The sequence below is a fragment of the Varanus komodoensis genome, unplaced genomic scaffold (assembly GCF_004798865.1).
Source record: "Varanus komodoensis strain SLA01 unplaced genomic scaffold, ASM479886v1 scaffold30, whole genome shotgun sequence".
NCBI lineage: Eukaryota > Metazoa > Chordata > Lepidosauria > Squamata > Varanidae > Varanus > Varanus komodoensis.
The window spans coordinates 6944374-6969437 of NW_025335762.1; the positions used below are offsets into that span (position 1 = coordinate 6944374).

The 25064-nt window shown below is 48.3% G+C and overlaps 1 protein-coding gene across 4 annotated transcripts in view; it reads left to right on the forward strand.

Moving 5' to 3' along the window:
* LOC123027071 (G protein-coupled receptor kinase 5-like) overlaps positions 1-25064 on the forward strand; it is a 100568-nt gene that overhangs the window by 28353 nt on the left and 47151 nt on the right. The window lies entirely within an intron of this gene.

The window sequence follows — 25064 nt, forward strand, 5'->3', positions numbered from 1 at the left end:
TCTGCGAGCATGGCCAACAGAGAGGATGGGATGCTGTGCTTTTGTTTGTGCTCTGCAGGCATCCTTCTTCTTCTTCCAGACCTCTGTCCTGGTATGTGATGCAGGGATCAACACGTAGGATCCAGGGGTTAGACTGAATTTGGCAGGCGTATTTTTCTCTCAACTGCTTGAGTGCAGGACATGAACTCCTATGCAAGCATAACATAATTTGTCCCTGTTGCATCACTGAGGGGAGGAAATATGAAATATTGTGTGTAAATAGAAGGAAGGCGTTGCAGCTGGCATGTGTAGGCATGCAGAGTCCTCGTGGGTGTATTAAGGGGTGCCTCACAGTTCCCTTCCAGGAAATATGGATTAATCTTCCTGTGTTCTGTAGAGGCGTAACTCCATCCTGTCCTCACAAATTGCGTCTGCAGCAGCCCTTCTCTCAATGAAGGGAACTGTGGTTGTTTGGAAGGCTTCTTCTGCCAGATGCAGCATCATTTAGGGTGAGTTTGGGCAATCAACATTTGGTTGAATTACCTGGGATAGGAATGATCCTTTTGATCCCTCGGTTTGAGGGAACCAACGAAGCATCAACAGAGAACCCTTTCATTATTTCACTAGAATTTCCTGTTCCATCTGAATTCAGAAACTCTGACTAACAGCTTGATAACAAGTCAGTATCCTGATCACGTAATATCCTGGCTTGTTCTAAAGCTGTTAACCAAAGCTACTTAATTCAGACAAAATGGGAAATTATACTTAATGGAAGATTTCCTGGCCTCTTTGCTCACTCATGCACAGGGGCTGCCTCTTCAGCCAAAGGGTTTGTTTAGATCTTGGCTTAAGAAGACAGGACATGAACATTCAAATTCAGTCTTATTCTAAAGAAGACTTAGCCAAGCTCCATCCAGCCTCAAAGGATTCCCCATCCAGTCTGTCCATTTCCCCCACTCGATGTGCTCTGCCGTCCCTACTCCAGGCAAAACGTCTTTCTTCCAGTTGGAAGCAGATCGGTGATTACCTCTGTTCCACTCAGCACTGAGAAATGGAGCCTCTTGCATGGTTGGGGAGGAGAAATACTACCTCACTGAACTGCATGGATCATGTAAGGCAGAGGAAGGCAACTAATGGTTCCCATAAGCACTGACACACCCTGGATAACTTCCTTGGTGCCTGACAAGGTGTCAAACTCCTCCTGCTTAAAAAGGAAGATGCAACACTTGCCTGGGTTCGGACAACAGACCACAGCTTATTATGGGTTATGAGCCACATCCTCATGGGCACTCAAAGGTGGAGTGGGACTGAAAGGTTGTGTCAGGTAGACACAGTAAGCATGGGTTAGGCAAGAGTTAAACAGCCCTAAAACCAGCCATGGGTTGTGTGCATGACCCACTCTCAGCAGGCTTGCGTGGCACAATATTCCTCGTGGGCATTCGGAAGGGAGGCCAGATGTACTCCATACATGTGGCAGCCTGACCCTGGGTCAAAGAAACCATGGCGGGCTGTTGTGTCATGTGAGCCAGCCCGTTTTCTTACTAGCAGCTGGTGCTACCGTGAAATAGTTCTCTGTCAGTGCTGAAATTGTTGGGTTCAAAGGAGCTACTTAAGTGTGTTGGGGCTCGCACCCCATGCCTGCCTTTAACCAACCTCCTCAAAGGCTGCACAGTCTTGGAACAGGTTACTTTTCCTTGCTACCTCCCATGGTAGCCATTTTGTGGTAGTGCCCAGGGCCGCTTCTCAAATTGTGGTGTGCTGCCACAGCACAAAAAGGTTGCCGACCTACCAGCTAAGGCGATTGGGTTAGAAAAGATGCATATGCATGTGTGTTTGTGAATGTCATGCATTTGTAATACATGCTTGTTTGTGTGTATGAAAGATCTGTAAGCCTGTACATTGTGGGTGAATGTCTGTGTCTTCAAGCCAAAAATGTTTTCCCACCCCTGTACTAGAGTAAGAAACAATTAATAATTGTAAAGGCCTTTTCTGCCCACCTGTTCTCTAGAGGAGGGACGCCATAAGAAGATTCTTGGGGTAACGATGAACGAGTAGAGTTGAGAAACTTGCTGGAAAAGGCAGTGGAAATATATGTGAGGCTGGAGAAATTCCCTAAAGCATTTGTTTATTGGTCAGTTTTAATTTCGGCCAGTAGTCTCCAACTTAGAGGCCCTAGAGGTGGTCCTCAGACTTGAAGCCCTCATTAGCCTTAGCCAGGATGGCCCAATGCTCAACTGTGATGGGAGTTGTAGTCCAACAACATCCAGGAACCACGGCTTGCGAGCCACTGGTTTAGACAAAACAACTACAACTCAGCAGGTGTGATAAATGTTAAAACATATTTATTGTGTTCTTTCTTTTTCTGGCCTGTCTTCTGAGACTAGAAAGTCTGCTTGGTGGAGGGCAGCTCTCTGACTTGGTACAAAGGCGCTTGTCAGGTTCACGTCCGTCCTTGGTGTGATCCGGATTCCTGACCCTCCCTCTCTCATCCCACTGTGGGATGAGTAATGTCAGGAAAGAAAACTTCTCCAGGTGGCCAGCCTAGTCCAGGGAACACAGCTCAGGCTGTGACACAGTCGCTTTCACTTCGCTGTGGTCACCAGGTTTGGCATCGCTAAAGCTTGCCTCTGGTGGGAGCGAAAGCCGTTTTATCCTGGTCGCTGACCCATGCCGTGGCGAGGACACGTAGCTGTGGCTAGAAGGGTACAGACTTAATACTGGCCACAACACGCTTCTTCCAAGTCTTGGATAGCATAGTTTTCTTGGAAGTCTCCAGAATCCTGATTTGTACCACAGTCTTTTTGGCAGATGGAAATGTATGCTTTGCACGGAGAGCACTTGCTAATCCTTGGGTTGTTTCGGGAGGTCCTGCCTGTTCCTCCCCCAGCTGTTCACTTCCAACTCAGGCGGGGATGGTGCTCAGGACCCAGCACAAAGGACATGAGCTTGTGTTGTTCTGTGCAAGTGTGCAATTGCTTTTAATCGATTTTGTTACATTTTGATTGTAGCTTTATGTATCAATTCTACTTTATTATCAGTTACCCTGAGCACTATTTTTTAGTGAAAATAATACTGTTCTGTGTGCATAAGGCCAATAACAAAGAGACTGGCCTGCTGTAAGACCATTTCTTACAGCCCTCATGCTGCAATGCTCAGATTTGGGGTGCCAGCCCCCAAACCGAGCATTTTACAACTCTTGTGGTATAGTGGTGAGTTCTTGTGACCCTTTGCTGCGAAGCTTACAGAGTGGCCTTGGGCCAGTCACGGTAAACTACCCTACCTTGCAAGGTTGTTGTGAGGAAAAGGTAGGATTGAAATGCAGCCATCAACCTGCCCTGCCCTTATCCCGTGAGTTGGGCTGGGGGCATTTGTTCTGGAAGGTGGAAAAGGGAATGCACACTCTCATGTCCTTCTCTTCTCCTGAAAATGTCCCATATTGTACAAGAAGCTCTCGCCTGAACCGCATTTCTCCTCCTGGGATACTGGCAATAAGCTTCATGGGAGCCTTTTCCATCCTCGTTCCCTCCAGATGTTTTAGACTACAACTCCTAAGATTTCTGAGTATTGGCCTTGCTGGCTGGGGCATATGGGAGTTGAAAGCCAAAAGATGTGGATGGCACCAGATTGGGAAAGACTGTTTTAGGGGCTTGGGCAAGTCAGTTCCCTCCTCTTACTTACACTCTTCAGTTTCCACACAGACCCCGGTTCAATTAGCACCTCCTCAAAGTTCATAGGTCCCTGTCAAGTCACTTAATTACAAATATGCACATCTCTTTACGTAGGGAATTCCCCCAAGAAGCTATATTTGGTTATTTGTAGTTATCCCCGTTTCACTTTTAAGCTGTTAGGCATTTGGCCACCTGAATTTGTCATGAGAGGAAATTATTTGCTTGTTGCATGCTTCTTATTCTGCTTTTACTACCAGGGGAGGGCCTGGGTGTCTCCCATGGGTGTCTCTGCTGTGGCCAGGAACTTTCATATGTTCTCTGTCCCTCTCTCTTGTTTCCTTAGCATGACATTTCCAGTGCGTACTGAGCTAAACTGCTACCCTCCAGGAAGAAAATGCCAGTGCTTCTGTCTCCTGTATTTATTTATTCGAGCCATTCTGATCCTGCTTCTCAGCCAGAAAGGTTCTTGGACTAGCTTGCATCCAGTCAGTAGAAACAAGACAGTCCTTGACTAAAGGCTTGCCAGACATGGCACAAAAGGAGAAAGGAATGCGAGTGGAAAAGGGAAAAGCCAAATGATCTAACAGCAGGTCTGATGGAATGGCCCTCCAACCTTTCTTATCCTCCTGTAGGAACCTCCTTGTTCCTGGAATGCAACCCATTCCCCCTCCAAGCAAGTCTGCCCAACCTTGGTAGGAACATACCCCATAGCCTGAAGATGCCTGATACACCTAGAAAAATGTGGTTTCGAGGTTAGGGGAGTGTCAAGTAAACCCATAAGTGAGAGTAGAGAGTGTTCCTGTAATATCCCTGTCTATAATGTCCATCGTCCCAGACCATCGTCTGTGCATGGCTGGGGCTGATGGGAGTTGTAATGAACAATAGTTGCCTCTCCCAACATTATGTGATGAAGTCAACCAAGCAGCAGTTGAATCTGGGGCCCTCTGGGTTGGACTCCAACTCTTATCAACCCCTTTCTGCAAAGCCATGATCTGGGCTGATGGGAGTTGTAGTCCTAGAGGGTCACAGGTTCCCCAGGTGTTTAATGGCTTGTTCATGCATGTGGGTCTTTAATACTCATCAAGTGGCAGGGACTTTGCTGTGTGATTCAACCATCAGGTGAATCACGTTCGATTCCGAGGGTGATCCAGTATTGCCCAATATCAGCTGAAAGGGTTTACACATTTATCTGTCATCAACTGATGAATGTGAGTGTATGAATCAGTTCTCTAAGCCACTTCAAAAATGCATGTGCATGTTCCTACACAGGGATATTTTCCATACAGGCAGAAATAATACCTTTCCCTGCCTGCCCGTATTAGCCGGACTTGCTGTCCAAAGACACTCAAGCGGCTGAGCAGAAAGAGCCGGTGTGGCGTCGCAGCAAGAGTGCTGGGCAGCGACTCAGGAGACGTGGATTCTGCTCCACTCGACCACAAGGCCACAACGCTTCCTGGGTGACTCTGGGCCAGCCAGCAACTCTGAGCCTAGCCTGTCCCCCAGGGTGGTTGTGAGGATGCAGTGATTGTGGACACTGAAAAACAGGCAGGATATACATATTGACGATGATGATGTAGCCCGATGGTGGTGTAGCCTAGAATATATATCAGTTTGTAATAATTTGCTGTTTTATATGCTATCAGGTTATCTCCAACCTATGGTTACCCCATGCATTAATGCCCTCTAAAACCACACCGCTTCAGCACTTAAACTCTTGCGGCTTCCTTCATGATATCGATCCATCTCAAATTTGGTCCTTCTCTTCTTCTGCCTCCAACTTTCTCTAGCATAATTGTCTTCTGCAGTGAGTCTTGTCTTCTCATGCTGTGCCCGAAGTGCAAAGGCTTCAATTTCACCCTTTCTGTTCGTTTGTTTCCATTGTAAGAATGAGTCCTAACATTTTTGAGAAAATAACGAAGCCATAAACAAGAAGCAATATGTGATTGATTCAGTTACATGCATTTAGGGTTAGTCATAAGCTTACCATTAGTTGTAGGAAAATAGAAATAAATAATTAGTATAATTGTGCAAGTTCAACATTAATTGAAGATAAACCATGAACTTGCCATCTGCAAAGATTGGGTCTTCCTAGATTTTTATTGGGTGCATGTAAAGATCAATCACCAGAAGCAAAGAACAAACGTGAAATGGCACAACACGGCAAATACTTCTTTAGATCCACCCCGCTGGCGGTTGTTGCCATAGAGAAACTCCGTATCTGGGCTCTTTGCTTGTGAGCAGTCCCCCCTCCCCACTTGAGAAAATGACGGGGGCAGCATGGGGAACAATCATGTGGGCTAGAGAGACATCATTGCAAAGATGAGTGATGCACAAAGTGCTGACAGTCCAGGCTCTTTCCCAAACAGGCTTTATGAGCCGCGTCGATTCTTTTTTCAAACTCTGATCACGGAGAGGGTATATTTCTTAGCCTTTCAGTGTTTCTGTCCTATGCTGGCAATGATAGTTTAGCCTTGTTTAGATCAAGGGAGCAGACCTCTTCCAACCCAAGGGCCAAATTGCATTCGGAGAAGCTCTTGGGAGCTGCTTTCCAGTGATGGGGAGGTCTGAAGTAAAAGTAAAATAACAGCACCTGAAATTCCAACCGTTGTTAGCCTAAAGCTGTTACTGCAAGCAAGCAAGCAAGCAAGCAAGCAAGCAAGCAAGCAAGCAAGCATTAGAGGAGGCATCTTGGCCTTAGAATGCAGGGAAGCTGCGCAAAAGCTGGGAAAGCACCAAATGATCAATTGCTAGGGAAAGGCATGGAAACAGCAAGGGCCGTCTGGGGAAGTCCAGGTGGCTGGATCTGGGGAGCTTGGAGGGATATGCCTGCCTGTCATTCTCTCTCTCTCTCTGGGTATATGTGTGTACCTGTGAGATTTTGCCATGCTCAGAAGCTAGCACATAGTTATTGTCTCCCTTAAGTTATCAGAGCTTAGGATGGTTGTGTGAAGTAGTTCCTTGGCCTACATTTTATTCATTCATTTATTATACATTTATACCACCCTATAGCCCTGCAGGGCTCTCTGGGTGATGATCATGTAGAGAACCAGTTAAACATGTATAATAGTAAAATACATAACAGAATTTGGCACAGCTCAGATATGCTTATTTCCCCTGTGTCCCGTTCCCCCCACCCCGCCCCACATATGTGCACACACAAAAGCCTGGGACACGAACCTGCCCCGAACAGCACAAACTGGGAAGCCTGCCTTCTCGGGGCCGAGGGGTTTGCACACCCCCCCCCCCCCCCCCGTTGCATGGGGAGGGCCGTGGTGGCCGGCCTGACATGTTCTCTTCTTGGTGGAAAACTGTGCAGGTGAAAGCAGGGGCCAGGGAGGCAGAACCCCCAAATTGCTGGGATGCCTGCTCCCAACCATGTGCTTTCAGAAATAAGGGGACAGGGTCCCGAGGAGCCTTGAACCCCTTGGATTACCTGGATTCTTGCTCATACGCACTTCACCTCCCCATCTGAACTGCCCAACCTGAGATCTTTCCTCCAAATCCACTCTCCTCTCCCCTGTCTATATGTCCCTTTTTGCAACGGGTTATAGGAAATGTTTTCTTCCAGAGACCTGGATATGCTGCAATCAACTGGAGTCTAGACAGGCCAGACCAATAAGCCAGCTCAGGGACTTTCTCTCTCTCGTAATTTGGGAGCGTTGGGTCACACACTGAGGAAGAGTGGCGGTCTGTTTGAGGCAGAGTGAACCAGTGCACACGGCCAAAGACCCTGAGGATGTCTTGGGTCCTATGCAGTAGCTCATACTTTCAAAGCAGCCCGAGGAATACAAAAGGCACGCGGAGTGAAACGGGATTTCTGTGCACCCTTTTTAAAGAAGTGAAATGCGGTTTTACAATTGTGTTTGCTGTATATTGAGTTCACATACCTAGCTGCATTTTCCATTTGCCCCTTGTGTGTGCGCACACCCTGGCTTAGCCGTTCCCTCTCAGCAAATGCATGGAGAGAAATCCCCCCTCAGCAACAGGGAACACCTCCCATCCACGTCAGGCCAAAGTTCCTTCCAAAGGCTGACACCCGCAATCAGCTCTGTTCTGCTTTGCTTTGATGGCTCAGCCACTGGGTTGCCCTCCGAAAGGGAGAGGACAATCCTAAGGTAAGCTCAGAAAGACGTGCGCAAGACACCAGTGCTCCTTTTCCATCAGCGGCTGGACCTGATGGCCGTCCTGGCCCCCTCCAACTCAATTATTGGTGATGACCTATAAAGCCCTAAACGGCTTGGGTCCTGGTTACCTGAAGGAGCGCTTGCATCCATATATGCCCAGCCGCCCCTTGAGATCGGCGGGGGAGGCCCTTCTCCGGGAACCCTCCATGAAAGAAATTAGGAGGGTGGGTACTCGGAGAAGGGCTTTCTCTGCGGTGGCGCCTAAGTTATGGAACGCGCTCCCCAGAGAGGTCCGCCTGGCGCCGTCGTTATTTGTTTTTCGGCGCCAGGCGAAGACCTTTTTATTCAAGCGGCATTTTAACTGTTAACATTATTGGTTTTATCTGGCCAGGGTGGCTTATTTTATACTGTGTTGCTGTATTTTAATTTTATATTTATATTTTAATTTATATTATAATTATTTTAATTTATTGATGTGAGCCGCCCCGAGGCTTCGGCGAATGGGGCGGCATAAAAATGTTTTAATAAATAATAAATAAATAAATAAATATTCTATGATTCCTTCTCAGACAGAGCTGCAGATGAGTGGCACTCTGGCTGAGTCAAAGACCTGACTCACCAAAGGAGCAATTCTGGGGGCAGAGCTAGGCAAGCACAGGCTTGGCCGCGTTGCTGCTGCGGCTTCAGGTCTCCCTCCACCGTGCAGGCAGGCCTTCCAAGGGAAGCCTTGGTTTCCCAGGGACAGAGATGAGCAACTGGGGGACCTGAGTGGGTGTGGATGAGTAATGCGGCTTCTGCGGTCTGCTTTCTCCGTGCTTTGACTTTGAGCTCCCCACAGGCAGGAGGGATTGTCAGCACTTCAAGTTGAGTGGGCACGTGCTGGGCCTCCCAGCTGAAAAGGGGCCTGTGCTTAGGAGCAAGCTTGCCTGTTCCCGTATGAGAAGGAGCCGAAGCGATAGCAGGCGTGGAATGCATGCAAGATGGGGAGGCGGACCTTGTGTGGGGAGGGATGAGATCAGAGGCTGGCTGACCCCAAGCAAAAACTCTGTTTGTCTCTTCATCCTTTCAATTATCTCCTAGCCTGTGAACATTTTTCTTGTGCTATTGGTATATGACCGGGGATGATTTAAGGAACTCAGTTGCAAACGTTCGCCTTTGCTTTTAAAATTCCATTTCCTGTCCTGTTTCGGGGCAGTAAGAGTATAGATACTTATCCTCATCTTTGCCCCACTTGACTTGTGACTCTTGATTTGGACTGCAATGCTCAGGTGTCCTGGAGAAATGCTTGTCACATCCCTTATCCTGCCTATCTAGTTGGAAGCAAAGTGTAGCTCAGCTCCTCTCCTCTCCTCTCCTCTCCCATTTTGTATTTTGATTTCCCTTTATTTGTATAGTTTATTTGATTCTTTGCTTACTTGAACTGCATTTTTGTACAATTTGTATATTTAAAAAAGAAACAAAGTGCTCTCTCTCTCTCTCTCTCTCTCACACACACACACACACACACACACACACACACCCCGGGGCGGGGGGGGGGGGAGAGCTTTCTCCAAGGCACATCCATATGACAGATGCTGGAGATCTGCAAATCTGCTCTGCAGAAGCCCCTTTTAGGAAGGAGGGGAGAGGGTGTCCTGTGACTCCCAGACCACATCTGAGATTAGGGCCCACACTCCGTTGTGCGTCAGTCATGTTCGACTGCATGTGGAGGTATGAAGTAACATGGTGTTGGACACATCCTTGGAAACGGAGGACACTGATGCTATGCTTCAGATGTATGCCTCCTGCGTTAACCTTCCTGTGCACTGAGGTTCTCAGAAGAGGCTCTCCTTCTCTGTTCCACCGGTAGGACCCCCAGTCTGCACCCTTGCCGCGCACCATCAAGCCATCATCACTAGAAGCTAGAACTTGTGCTGTCAGGGCTCAAGGTATTTGGGCAAGACTTGGCTGAAACCGGCTGCCTTCATATGGCATCCCAAATCGGCTGCCTAAGGGAAGGCCTTTGGTGTATCTCATGACTGGGCTGACTTACTAGCAACTAAAAGGAGCCTTTTAGCTGCCATCAATAATAGTTGTTTTTAGCAGGGGGAGGGGGGTCATTCCACAGGAACTGAACACGGACAGATCTGTTAGCACAGAGTATTTTAGATCTGGTTGTTGTTATCCGCACTCAATTCACTTCTGACTCTCAGAGACCCCATGATTCAAAGCCCTCCAAAATGCCCCATCTGTGACAGCCCTGCTCAGCTCTTGTAAATTAAAGGCTGTGGTTTCTTTTATGGAGTCAACCCATCAGATATTTGCTCTTAGTTTTCCTGCCCTTCCTGGCATGCGTCTTCCGTATTTGCAGCACAAATCCTTATTCCCTACATCAGCACCCTTTCCGCAATTGCTCAGGTAAGGTTGCTGGCTCATGGGTGAAGCACCCATATGCTCATCTGATTGCTAGAGGCATATATTTTCTGAGCATTTATGAATGCACAGACTTTTAAAAGTTGTACTTCCATTCCAGGCCTTTCAGAAGGATGCGAGAACACTTGTCCACCTGTCTGTTCTGCCCAGCATAGCGGTACCTCCCTCTTGCCAACGCCCTTGTTCATTTCACCTTCCACTGGATGCTAGGAAACCTTCTTCCAAAGGCTGCTTCATGTACTCTCAAAGTATTTATTTATTTAAAACATTTCTATGCCGCTCCCATCGCAACAAAGCCTCGGGGCGGCTCACAAATTACACTCATCTGAAAAGCAAAGTTCCCCTGCAGTTACCAGCTGCTTTAATCTGTCCTTGCTCTTTGTGCTTCTTGCTTCCCTTTATTGCTTGCCATTGTTAGTTGTCAGATTTTACACATACACACACACACAGTGGGTCAGAATTAGATATACAGTACTGATTGGGTCATGTTTAGTCTCTCAGTGCTTGAAATGTCCTCCACCAACATTGCCACACTCCTGGAGCCTGTCTCCAGCACCGTGACACACATTCTGGTTAGCACCAATGCTTGTGAGATGAACTCCTTCAATTCGTCCACTGTGTGAGGTCCTCCATAACCTAATCAGGACTGTACACCTACCTACTTTTGGCCCACCCTGTGTGTCTGCACGCATATGTGTTGCACAGAAGTGTCTGGGCTCTAAAAAGAGGCACATATTTCAAGGCAGTGCAGGCAGGGAGGGAATCAGTGCACATTTCAAGGTCGTGAGATGCAGATGTCAATGCGGACAAATGATTGGGATTAGTAAAGATTTGCACATTTAACGGCTCGGCAGTAAAGCAGGGCGCGTGCATGCAAATTTAATAGCCACAGCCATTCACATGTGCACACTTGCACTAGACAGAAAATAAATAGTTGCAAGTGTGTTCAGGGCATTGTGTGGGATTCTCACTTTATAGAAGCGTGGGCTGGAGGGCACGGGCCATGGATATGGAGGCAACCCTCACAAGGTGCAGCTCTCTTAACAACCCATGATGAAATAGCTTTGCTGGGTTTGGGCATGATAATAAGCCACCCTGAAAATAAGCCACCTTGAACAACCCGACAACAACCCACGGCTTGTTCCTGGAAAGCAACCCGCAATGAAAAAACCCTGGCTTGAGCATCATGACTGACTGCCCGTGGTGACAATCTGCTGTGACTTATTGTGCCATGTGAACCCGGTCATGTGTTGCTTCTCTTTTGCACTTTATTCAGATGTAAGTCCTACTTCGTTCACTGGCATTTTCTTAAAAGGATCTCTGCCGAGGACTCTACCCTTAGACCCAGCTCCAGTTGTGGCTCGGGCATATTGGAAGCAGGCTTCTACCAGGTTAATTGTCTGCCAACCCAGCATCGTCCCTTCATCCCAGAGCCTTAGGCAAGGAAAGAACTTCCTTGTCACCTGCTAACTTTTCAAAACTAGGGATGGCAGACTGACCCGGCTCCTCCTGCCTACAGAACATGTGCCCGTCCTCCTACTTCAGAAGTAAAAAAGCTTGCAACAGACCGGCCAGACTTAAGCAGGTGCCCCAACACACAAGTATTTCATTGACATCGACTCCTAGGTAGTTAGGTATTTCTTGGTATTTGAAAAAGGTAGGATGAAAAGGGTATTTTCAAAAGGTGTTTGAAAAAGGTAGGATGAAGAGCATAGAATCCGTATTTTAGGGTCTCAAGCGTTCAGTGAAAACTGTTCTGCAGATTACTGGCAGTGTGTTGTTGGCTAATTCTGGATTGTTCGACCTCTAAACAACCCAGAGTTCCTGGATGCAGATGTTGGATAGTTTTCTGGAGGGAGAAATGGCAAGTATGCTCCTGCTTGGCCATGGCTAAACAAGCCAGAATTGTCGCCATGCGCAAAATGGGCCATGGAAAACTTCTTGCCAAGACGCCCTCCAAAATCTAGAGCTGGCACAGTAATGCATAACATCAAAATAAAGAAGAGGAAAGCATAAATGGCCTGGGCAGGATCCGCTCTGCCCACCCTTTTCCCATTTATAATCAATTTGAAACAGATGGAAGAATGTCATTTTATTAGAACTCCAGACGTCTGCATTCTTATCAAGGCTTGTGCTGACGACAGCAAGGAGGTATGACCAGATGGTTATCAGACTCCCATTAACATACAGGGAGGGGGGCCTGGAGGGGTTCCACATTCACATGGAGGGAGATAGTGGGTATCTGGGGGTTAGGAGAGGAGAAGGAGGAAGAGGAGGAGCTCCCTCCAAGCATTGGCAGGCTCAAGCCATGGCTGTTGTTGCAGGTTTGGAAGAGGAAATCCAAAAAGCCATTTAACAACCTCATGAGTCGAAAGCCAGAGGCCCGGATTTCCCGGCCAAAGGTTTTTGGCTCACTTTACCCTGCATGGTACAGCCCCATGCAGGTTCCACAGATGGGAAAATATGATTGCATGTTGCTTCCGAACACCATTGGCTGCTTTAGCATCGACGCAAGTAGACTAGGAGTGCAATCCTCTGCATTTTTAGACAGAGAAAACGTCCTACAACTTCCAGCATTCCTCAGCTGAGGGCTTTCCCCCTCTTTAAGCATGCACAGGACTGTGAGCTACATCAGTCGTTTCCAACTTTACCCAGCTCAGCATCCAGCTTTAATCGCAAACTATGAGACTTCCCCCTGAATTTTAAGTAAATATTACATTCCTATGTAATATTTCAATATTGCCCAATAGTCAAAGCTCTCCTGAAAGGAGAATAAAACTGTAGTAGAACCAGTTGCCAGGAGAGGCTGTCTGCTGTTGCACACTAGAGGCATTCAAGAAATAAATAGAGAGTTATCTGAGTGGGATGGTGTAACTGGCATTCACACCAGCAGGGGGTTGGACCGGATGGCCTTCTCGGCCCCTTCCAAACCTTCCTATTCTATGATTTTAAAACAAAAAAGGTGAACAGCAGTGCAAGAACCTTAAAACACTTTTTAAAAGACTTCAGTACTAAAATGTCATTTTTGCTATATATGCCCAATTTTTCTCCTCCTTAGATGTGGGGAGGTTGGTGATCCTGGACTTTCCATTGCTGGGAAGAATTTATTTGCAAACGTAATGGGTGTAGTAGGAGAGATCGGTCATCTGCTGAACTCTGCATTCAAGGCAGAGATTAGTGAGATGAATTTTCACAAGGCACAGTGATGGCTATACATCGGGCGGCTTTGAAATAGGATTGCACAAATTCAGGGAGACCCCATTGAGGGTCTCCCACAGGCAGTGGGTCATCCACGCTGGATGACACGGACCCTCCTCTAATCCAGTGTGGCTGCCTTTATGTTCTTACCGCAGACATGAGCAGGGGCATTCCTTGCGGGTGGCCAAGCAGGGCAGAGCCCTGGCACCACCAGGTGCTGTGGCGGGTAGGCAGGTCAAGCACTAGAGGTTTCTCAGTCACGATGTATCAGAAGCAGCTTTTTCATTAAAGCAGAAGCAAAAAGAAAGAAAGAAAGAAAGAAAGAAAGAAAGAAAGAAAGAAAGAAAAGAAAGAAAGAAGAGGACATCAAAGGCAAGTAGACAATGAAACCTCTGCTGGAGCAGCTGTTCCACCACCTGCACCCCCTACCCACAGACAACAGCCTTGGGAAGGAAATGGAAGTGTGCCATTCCGGTTGGCTGCACCAGCACTACACCATGACCCCTCCACTTGAGCTCGCTTTGAGCAAGGGCTTTCTAGAGTTTTCATATTTGTTTAAAAAGGTTGCAGCCAGCACCCATCAACCTCAAGAGTTCACTGAAAGCAATCTCCAGCTCATCTGCCACCCAAACAGATTCCCTGAGTGCATTTTTAAAATATTGATTCAAGCTGATTTGGGGTGGAGAATGTTGTGATGATGGGTAATTGGACAGAACTGATTTTGCAGCAGGAGCTGAATCCTCTCGGTGGGAAATTAATTCCGTGAAGAAACCCACATCCTTGGGCAGGGCAGGCCTGTAGAGGACAAGACGTTTTGGAGGGTATCCGTTTCTGCACAGGTCGCTCTAAGTCAAAGATGGATTGGTGGCACCTGGCAGCAACATTAGATGTGAACTTTTGGGTGTTCTGGGGCACAGGGCAATTTCATGGTGGACATCTCGGTTTGCTGAGATGGCAATGCACTGACTTTGTAAATTCCAGGATTTCTTGCCAAATTTTCCAGGTTCACCTCAATGTGCACGTATAAAATTGAGTCTGAGGGGTAGAACTCTGAATCTTCTAAGGGCTTAGCAACCACCCTAGATATAGCAATTCTACTTGTTTGCATGTGGCCCCAGTCACACGAATTGGATTTCCCCACTTACACGTTCCTCCCACTCCACTATCTCTTCTCTCCTCTTTGCCAATAAATCAAAACACAGAAAAGGGAAGGAAGCCGGTTGTGGCAGAACCGGTGGCTCCCCCTCCCTTAAATTGGGGCATGACTGAATTGTGGGTCCACTCCACCCTTGGACTCAAGTGGATGTGGGCTCACTTACATGTGAGTAAGCCCATTGAGTGAACATGTGAAGGACTGTGCTGTGGCTTCACTTTATTTCTTTATTTGAAATATTTTAATGGTGCTTTTCAGCCGAGAGCAGCTTACAGACAGCCACAGGTGCAGCCTACAAGCTTACCATAAAAAAAGACACAACACATGAGGAAAAAGGAATGGGGAGGGAAGAGGTAAACAACTTTATAGCAGAATTCTAGGCTCGTGGCTTGGAAGTAAGTTCTGCCATGTTCAGTGGCGTTTATTCTCAGGGTACGCCTTGTAGTAATAATGAAAAGCAGAAGCTGGTGGGAATGTTCTTTTCCCAGCATTGGAAGGATAATGCATTGCTTTCCTGTCCACAGGTGGTGAGCACCTGCTGGACCTGGACTGCCCTATCTCAGCAGTACCTCAAAACCATGGCCTGCTGCTCTGGCATCCCTTTTAAACACATACTTTGGGGGCTGGTGTTTGCTCGCCTCATTGTGGGTCAGGAAGATGCACAGCACAGATACCTTGAGATCAGTCCTAGCACAGAATCCTGCGCTACCACATTGACTGGATGAGATGCCAGGGCATATGACTTGCCTATTGACTCACTGTACTGGCTGCTAGTTCTGCCTGCCATTCAAGGGGACGGGGGTTATGACCCTCGCTATCATTCAGTGCCCTCAGCAGCTCAGGATTGGATGGGTATCTCCTCCTATCTGATCCTGCCACTCCTCTATGATCTGCTGGTGCATTAGTGCCCCACGCGCTGTTGCGTTTGGAAGCGGTATGGGTAGCGGATTCTTCCCACCATGGAAGTCTTCTCTATTAACCACATTGTTTAATTGTATTTATGCCCTGCTAGTTTGGTCCCTTTGTGTTTTTGTCTTTGTTGCTTTCAGCTGGTTGCAATGAGGGGTTTTTGTGGTTATGATTTTTGTATTTTGTAAGCTGCTGTGAGCAACTGCTTTGGAGGAGAATTCTGTACTCATCAGTGGTATGTTTCTTCCAACTGGGGTGTGATTGTCACTGTTTCCCCCGAAACACTGTAGGAGACCTTGTCTGCACCAGTGTCCCCTGAATGTGTTGGACGGCAATGGCCATGCTGGTGTGGAATTGTGCCACCCTCCGGCTCCTCTGGAGGGCACCGGGTTGGGGAAAGCTGGTGTAGGACTTATTCCCACTGACCACTTCAGTCATTGCCATCTCATAGTCACTGGAGTACAGTGAAACCCTACTAGAGTCATAAAGGGAATGCGGGGTGTAGGGAGTCTTCAGAATACTGTTGCAGGGCAAACAAGACCTCTGTCCTCCAACCTGCCTCTGTGAATCAGCCACAGTCAATCCATGGAAATGGAAGCTCACAGACAAAGGGCCAGGTGTCTCCCACGCCTGTGCAGTAGAGAAAGAAGAAAGGGCAGGTCAACATTCCAGGCCAAGAGAATTGAACCAGGGTCAGATCTTGGTTTCCAGAGAAACTATGGTTTGTACAGAACAGGCACTGCTTTATTTGGGTGAGATGGTAAAGCGTGGTCTGTTACAAACTACGGATAGAAACATATCTCTCCTCCCACGAGGTCAAACTGGGCCACTAACTCTGCTGTTTGTTGTTCGTCTTGGCATGCCCACCCTCAGCCATCCACGCTCTTCAAGAGCTCAACTCGAAATGCTTTCCCAACCTTGCTATGTAAGATATTTTAACTAGAAACAGCTGCAGCATCTTGCAGGCGCTCTTGCAGCCACATATAAAATCCTGCTTGCCAAATTTTAAGCCCATAGCTGGAAGTTGTTCTCAGGTAGATCCTGGAAGCTGTACGTACAACATCTTTTGTTATGTCACACATTGTGCTTTAAGCTTCCGGGGCTACAGAGAATTGCTTAATTTGGAGACGCTTAACCTCAGTAAGTACATGGTTGGTTGGTCATTTGTGACAGCATCTCCCAACATGATGAGTCAGAATATGCCATCTCTGCCTGACATATTGCCGCAGGCTACAGATGACCGAGCGCATGTGTGCTCCACAGTGAGCGTCCCCCATTGCAGATAGTTGCTTGCAGCCTCTCATGATCAGAAACCCAAGATAGATGGATAAATAGAATTCCGCAAAGTCGCATTCTTTCAGGTCAGAAAGAATGTTGCATGCAGAGACGTAGTAGAAAGCTTCACCACAAGTACATCCGCACAGCGGCCTTTGGGTATTTGTTTAATGTATTTATTGATTTTGGCATATCAGCAACACCCTGTCCCACAGCTTGGGAATTACTGCATGCATGGGCACTCGCCTTGTTATTTTTCCACGGTCTATGAAGCTCAGTTCCTAACAGCAAGGGAACTCTCTCTCCAGGGCTTTAAACTGGTGGACTTCTCCAACATTATGTGGAGATCACAGGGAATGAAGCTCAGACTTCCTGCACCCAAAACATGTGCTGTACCACACAGCCACATCTTTTCTCTTCTCACAGCCCAGGAACAAACTGGGACCCAGCACCAGTATTTTTTCTAAGTTAATTCAGGAAGAGACTTGGGCAGGAAGGCATTCTTGCACTCATGTCCTGCTTGAGGGTTTCCTGTGGGCAGCGGGCTGGCCACTGTGAACAGAGTGCAGCACTAGGCAGAAACTTGGCCTGATCCAGCACAGCTCTGCTTAAGTTCTTATAAGGTTCAGCCCCTTTCTTCCCCAGCACAGTCCCAGCAAAAATCTCTCTTCCCCATCTGCAACATGCAAATGCTCACCCTGGCCCACCTTACAGATTTGCTATAAAGCTTAGTGAAAGGATGCATGCAAAACTCTTTGAAAACTTAGCACTTCTTCTTTCTTTTTCAGCCGCCTTCCAGTGGAATGGACAAAAAGATAGACTGTGGTCCAGGAGTGCAGAACTTCAGGCCTCTGGGTGAAATCCAGTGCTGCTGGGATTTTAACCCGGCCCTCTGGGGTTTCCTAGAAGGCCACGAGGCTTTCCTGTGGCTCTGACCCAGTTGTTGTGTGGTTCCTTGCCCTTGGTGCCATCTCCTCCCCATGTTGAATTATTCAGAGGCATCTCCTAAGGCTTAGATAACTGAGCTAGAAAGTGACAGAATCTCAGTTTTCAATATGTGAGGAGGAAATAAAAACTCTGGTTCGTGGGAAAGATCAAACATTTGAACCTCCACTGCTTTATTGACATAAGTCCAGGTTCCCTGCATGTTTTACTCGCGATTATGCATTACCAGACAGAGGCAAACTCAACTGCGTGGTTTCATTACAAGTACAGAGCATTTTATACTCTCTTGGTCACGTACACAGGTACAGAGCAATTAATGACAGATTGCAGGCATTGCAATGAAATTCTGAGGCCCTCATATGCAGAACAGATCAGGAAGATCAGCCAAACATACAAGTGGCAATAAGATTACAATATTTCTAATTGCAGCGTACTGACATTTCAGTTGAGCAAATTCCAGAAACTTGAACCCATCTCTGGGTCTGCTTAGACATGTAAATTCCGGCTATTGAGAAACCATTCATGAACTCATAAGCTCATCTCTTACCATCAAGAAGGTTCAAACCCTGAGTAATGGATCCACACCTTTCTGCTTGGCTTAGTCGCATGGAGCACTCTGGCCTAGCAAATAGATACTTCCTGGTAAACTGAACTCCTGCAGGGACTATGCAGCAACATTGTAGCTGTGATTGTGTATTGCACTGAATGGCCTGTCTGCTCTGGCTTACAACTAGAGGGGAGAAGAAGAGTGAGAGAAGGGAGGGGGAAGGAGTGCCATTTTCTTAAGACAACAGCAAGATTAAACAGTGACTTAGCTTGGAAAGCCGATGCTTTTGAGAAAGAGTGCAGTTTGATTTTATAGCACAAAAGCACATATAAGCAACATTTTTCTGCCAGGATTTATCCAAATTTTCCCAACAGCATTTCTACCCTACACCTGGGAAGCAAGACATGCAACAAGGATCTGAATCTGTACTTACAGTGTCAGGCTTCTAAGCGGCCATGTGATGGCAAAGCTTTTGCTCGTTTTGTCCGGGCAACGCCTTGTTTTGCTTTGTGCAAGGTAGATGCTATCCTATCTGTCGCGTGTGTGCATCCTGTCAAAGCTCAGGCATGCCCGCACAGAGCACCCAGTTCCTGTTCTCATGGGGATGCAGATTCTGAGGTGGAGGGGAGGTTGTTTGTCAAGCAGCCCAGCCTCAACAGGGGTTGCCCCAGGAAGAGATCCATGCAAGGACACTTGAGCAACCACAGTTGTTCTCCCTGGGGAAAGCTGAAGAACTAGGGTGGGCGCCTCCCCAGAACAGGGTGTGGAGAGGCCGGCTCCTCCAGCGGTGGGCCCATGGTCCTCAACCTGGTAGCTTGGCACCAAAGTCGGTCCAAAGCCCAACTGGAGACACTGCAGGAGAAGCATCGACGTGCCCGTTTCAGCAGTGCCTCTCCTTCAGGGTTGGCGTGAAGAGGGCTCAGAAAGGAAACTTTGGATAATGGCCAGTAGATGGAGTTCAATTTGTCACTTGGTGTATGCTCAGAGACGTTGTGACTTAGCAATAAAGAAGTTTAAAGAAAGAAGCATTGCTGTGGCACCACCAAGGCCTATGGTTTCCTTCTGGCTTCAGAGCTGCCGCTGGTGTTAACCAGGCAGCTTGAACGCCCACCCCCCTGATTGTGCTTCCCACTATAGAGGTGGTACTGGGCCCAGAGATGCCCCGGACGGCTCCTGCGTGGCTGGGATTGCCCACCCGGGTGCCCTGAAGCTACAGCAGGGCCAGTCTGGTGCATGAGGGCCTTTTTGCCTGGCAGAGCATGCAGAAGGGCCAGCAGCGGCAGAGAGAAGCCGGGTGCTCCCCTCCATGTATTAACTAAGAGGAGCCTGTTCCAGTGCGAAGGCTCGACCTATTCATGCAGAAGGAAGTGAATGGATTCGAGCAGGAAGTTTTTGCCCGGACGGATCCCCAGGGGCCTGAGGGGAGACAAGGCCTCTCCACAAGCTTTGTGGAGGCAGGCAGCGTGCTTGGACCCGGCCGCTGTGGAGCCGTGCGAGCGTCGGTGGGGTCCTAGCTTCCTGTCTGCCGCCCTTGACGTCATGGGTGCTTTCTTGGGTGGCAACTCCTCAATGGGAGAGGTTGTTGTTGGCTGGGGACCAGCGGAGGAGTGCTGATGTCACATGCCCGCAGGGATTACCTCATAAGTGAAGCATTTAGGCTTCGATGTAAATAAGAGGGCGGGCGTGACAGAAGGAAACCGACCATTCCCCCACCCACGGCAGCCTCCTCTTCCAGGAAACACCAAAGCTGAAAAGGAATGAATAGCGCCTTCGGCTTGTTGCGTCAGGCATCCATCGTTGTCAGCAGCCAGGTCCTGCCTCCCCCTGCTCCCCTCCCCCGCACCACTCCTTGGAAGAAAATCCAGTAAGCTGCGTGCATTTTCTCTGCTCTTCCTTGCTTCTGCCCACCTCCGGTTGCAGTGTTCGGGCTTTGCAAGAGGTGCCTGATAGGCCGTGCTCCCAAGCAGCAGGAATGCCCCTTTCTGCACTGCCTACAGCTCAGTCCATGAATCATTCCTGTCTTTGCTGGTGGGCAGAGGGAGAGCAGAAATCCAGATTCTGCAGAGAGTCTGTGACCCTTTGAACTATTCTCCCCTTGAGCTCCTCCGCAAATGCCATTGTCCTCAGCAGCTGTTGTGGGCAGATAACGCATGCACATTTTCTGTATTTTGCAACATGGAGGGCTAGGAACTTGATTTGCATTCTCAGGGTGCTTGTTTCAGAAAGGTTTCAAGATCATCCTCCTGTGGATGCCAGGGAAACTGAGTTTTTAAGCCACACACACACACACACACTCTTCCAGATTGAGTCCTTCAATCCGTGCCACTGGCTTGATCAGGATATGAAGGCAGCCGTGATGTGGCGAGTGGGGATGAGCCAGGGACAGGCTGGTTGGGGGAAGGAACAGGTAAGGAGGAGAGAAGGAACTGAAGGACTTGAGCAGTCCAGGTCTGGTGCACTTTACCCCATTAGGTACGACAAAAGTGAAAGGTACAAAATGGTACCTTTTATTCTCCAGAATAAAGTTTGAGCAGAGCAAAATGGGTATCGAGCCAGAACGCATGGCAGAGCCCCCTTTTGTACCTTTGCTGACCAGGTAGTGATGACAACTGCCTCTTGGGTCGAAATGTGTCACCAGCATTGATTGGCACATTTGAATACAGGTGGTTCCTGCACTTACCTGGGAGGCTGGGCTCCCTGGCATTGGGCTGGGAGCTTTGGTGGGAGATTGCTCAGTCCCTGGCTGTGTGACGCTCCGATTTACGTTGGCAGTGCTTGGGGGCGTGACCGCTCTGCCCAGGCCGAACGCTGACCAGCCAGGTTGTCCTCCGGAATGAGGATGATAAGGGGTAGCGGCAGGACTTTAGCTCTAGATTAGAGTTGGTAAAGAGGAGATGGGAAACCTGCAGCTGTTCTTATCCTACAGCTCCCCTCATCCTGGGCCACTGGCCATGGTGGCTGGGGCTGATGGGAGTTAGAGTTCCAACAACATCTGGAGGGTAAACATTTCTCCAGCTGAATCAGGCTTTTCGTATATGCTGCACTCGGGCTCCGGAGAGGAACAGTGATTGGCAGCCCTTGTGCCTTGGAAAGGTCCAAGGATTCCCCCTTCCCTGGCCCAGCATGAAGCGGACTGGCATCTTCATATGCTGCCAAGGGGGTGATCACTTTCCAGGTTCTGCATTCAAACCCCCAACTTAAGGCTTCCCCAGAGCAGCATCTGGCAAATTGCCATGACCATTAGTATTGTTTCAGACTCAGTGGCCCCTCTTGAAACTGGGAAGTACTTTGCACGGCTATTTATCGCCAGGACATGCAAGATAAAAACAGTAAACACCGCTGCAACATCTTTAAAATATTTAAATTGAGAATCAAATACTGACTGTGGCTAATTTAACCCTGTGTGGCATTAAGTGCATGGTTAATGCGCAGGGTGTACAGCTCACCCACAATATCGGGAGGGTTTGCAGCATGGTTGTGGAGCATGCACAGAGTGCTGAGTGATGGATCCACTGTCTCACCAGCATGGTGCTGGATGCTTTTGCTCCTCCTGTGTTTTCTCACCCTGCAGAGAACCAGTGGGCAAGTTGGTGGTGTCACCCAGGGCTCGTCCTCCTCCGTGCCGAGGGGCAGCTGAGTGAGCGGGGTTGCCGTGGGGAAGAGGGGGGCCAAGTCTGGGCAGCTTGTGCCACCGGCCCCTGCAGGCAGGCATGCTCCTGTGAAGTGCCCAGCCTGTCTGCTTTCCAGGCAGGCCCTGGCTGTAGGTGGTGTGTGTGTGTGTGTGAGAGAGAGAGAGAGAGAGAATTTGCTTATGTCCGGCCAGTGGGTAATTGCTCCTCCCGGTGAGTCCTTGGGCTTCAGCCACTTGCATGGTGGTGCCTTGGCATTGTCTCCGGGTCTCTGCAAGGCCGCCAGGGAGAGACAAGGAAGCTCAGTGGCTATTAACCGGCAAGCCTGGAGGACAGACCATTGTTCTGGGGGGAAGTGGAGACCAACTCTGCTCTCTAACTTTGAGTCTGTGCCCCAAAAGCAAAGCCCCTCATCAATCAAAACAGTCCCAAGAAGGTTGCAGGAAGGCAGTGCTTATGGAAGGCAGGGTGGGGGGGGGGTTATTATGGCCCCCCCAGTAAACCAGAGGACTCTGATGAAAACCAGGTCCTGCAGCACCTGTGCTGTCTGGGCACGCCTCTTTCCCTTTCCAGGCATGTATTGAATTTATCTCCCAACATTCTTCTGAGGCGCTTAAGGCAGTAGTTGCCATTTTTGCCTTTCCCCCTTTTCACAATCACCTTGTGAGGCTGGCAAGGCCGAGGGAAGGTAGCTGGCCGAAGCTCAGCCTGAAAGCTTCATTGTTGAGGGGGAATTCGAACCCGAGTCACCCCAGACTTAGCTGGACATTCTCAGGAAAAAGCAACCTCTGGTCCTCCAGATGTTTTAGATTACAAGTGCCACCAGCACAGTGAGTGGCAAGAGATTGCGGAAGCTGTCTCAAAAGATCCAGTTAGGTACTCACTCTAGGCAGGTTATTCAAACCAAGTCCCTCTAACTGGGACTGTTCGGGTTCCCAGCTAAGGCATTTTTAGCCAAGGGGTAGGGGGGGTTCCATTATCCACATGTTTCCCAGAAGACACGAAAACATGTCTTGGTGCCTGGAGTTGCTTAAAACCACAGGAAATGGCATCCGAGAGGATCTCAATAAATATGTTACACATTTAGAGTTGATGTAATTGCTGGCTTAGGGCCAGAGTTAAGAATCAATACATTCTTGGTTCATATCCCTCCCCTGCTGTAGTTTTGCTAGGTGGCCTTGGGTGAAGCAAAATCTCTTCAGTTCACCTCCCTTTAATCCATAATACAGAGATAATCATTATAACCTACCTTACACTACACTGACCTAGAGGGAGTGTAAATATTTGGCCAAGATAATATATACAGCGGGCTTTTGGCACTTGAATGCATTCTATGAATGCTTAATGCTTATTATTTGTGTTATGATTATGTCTATGCATCTTCACTGGATTAAGACTCACAGGCCCAAAAGAAACACTAAGTTCATTCCATTTTCTTCCCCGTTCTTAAGTCTAGAATAGGTCAGGTCCCCCTCACCCCTACCCTGTGGGAAGGGTTCTAACTGGGGGCCTTGCATGGGCTCTAGAATGCAGAAAGATGGGTGGGCAAGACCCCCTTGATGTGGATTTCACATCACATCTGTTTTGGGCAGCATGGAAAGGAGTAGAGGACCACCTTATCCGGCACGAGCCTTACCTGTTTGCCAAGACGGAGCATCAGCATTTGAACTGCATCTGGCAGAGGTGCAGGAGAGGTTCTTCCTGAGTGCCACAGCAGAACTTTGAAACTTTCTCCCCACACTGGAGTAGCACACTGATGCCGCACTGAGAGCAAGCTGCAAAAACAGCATGTTGGAAAGGGTGGGGTCACACACCTAGAATGAAGGAAGCAGTGTGTCTCTGACGGTATCCTTGGCCAAGATGTCTGTCTGTCCTTCTTTCTGTGTCAGACTTGAATTGACTTCCAACTCAACAGTCTGCTCTAGTGTAGGATCCCTTTTGTTGCTGTTAAACAGCCAGCTGAATATATTTTAGTGCAAGGCAGCAAATGGGGCCCTCCAGGCTCTCTCAGTAATGTGCATAGTACCTTCAGCCACAGTTTTATTTTGGTTGAAAAATCAGGTAGGTAGTTATGTGTTGCCCTTTGGCGGAATCCCAAATCCGCCGACTCTACAGAATGGTTAGGCGGCCTTGATTGGGACTTTTATTGATCCGGTCCACATTGCCCCATTGATCTCAAGCCTGCCGTCTGCCCACTCTGCCCCGAACAGGGAGACTTACCTTGCTTTCTTTTTCATACAGCCTTTCGGTGCTACATACAAGATTTCATTTCAGCAGTCGCTTAGTTTGTTGCTTTGCTAAATGTTACTGTCCTCATAGTTTATGCAAACTGTGCTTTCTTGGTGTTTTCTCTTTGTGTGTGAGCCTATGTGAATTCATGCTTTTGTTGTATTTCAGTTATTTGATTGTATTTTATTTTGTAAACCACACTGAGCGTTTGTTAAACAGAAAGCAACACGGAATTACTTGCAATATTGTAGCAATGGCCACACAAACAAGAGGCATGCCCCAAGGGTGAAGTCTATTTACTGATTCTGGAGCTAACGTGAAATTACTTCCACGCCACCCCATCTCACCGTGAGCCAAAGGAGCAAAACATCTGGCCAGGGTAACACATGGGGTGGCCTGGCGTTCCGATCCAGAACTCTGGGGTTTCCCTCCTGCCTCCCTGAGCCCACCCCTTTCCACCTAACCGCCAATTATTTGGTAGTTTCCTTCTGTCTCCCATCACTATGAGCTTCTCTGAAACGGAATTTGGCTGTCAGGATGACAGACGGTCAGATCCCCGCTGTGAGACACGCTGCCGTACTTCTGTATGCTCCAGAACAACTCCTTGGTAGCACCTGCGCTGGGCTAGAGGCTTCCTAGCATGGCAGAAGTCCAAAAGTATCACCTGCTCTGCTTTTTGCAGTGGTGGGAAGGGATGCTATAGCAGGAATAGGTAACAGGCAGGTGGTGATCCCTCCCAGCAGTCAGTAATCACAAGGGCAACCATGGCCCATTTTTAGCAGATCCCCTAATCTCCGTTGGTTCCCGAAATTCTCCCCAAAAATGATGGACACAGAAGGACTCATGATCTCATTCATACGCTCAACTTTGCAAGCACATTCTGGTTCCCGTGGTGAAGGCACTTCTGAAGGCAGGCCATCACTGTAAGTATGGTCCAGCCCTTCCTCAGCCTGAATATGAGCCCTGGCAAAGTTTTCTTTTAAAGCAGGACATACT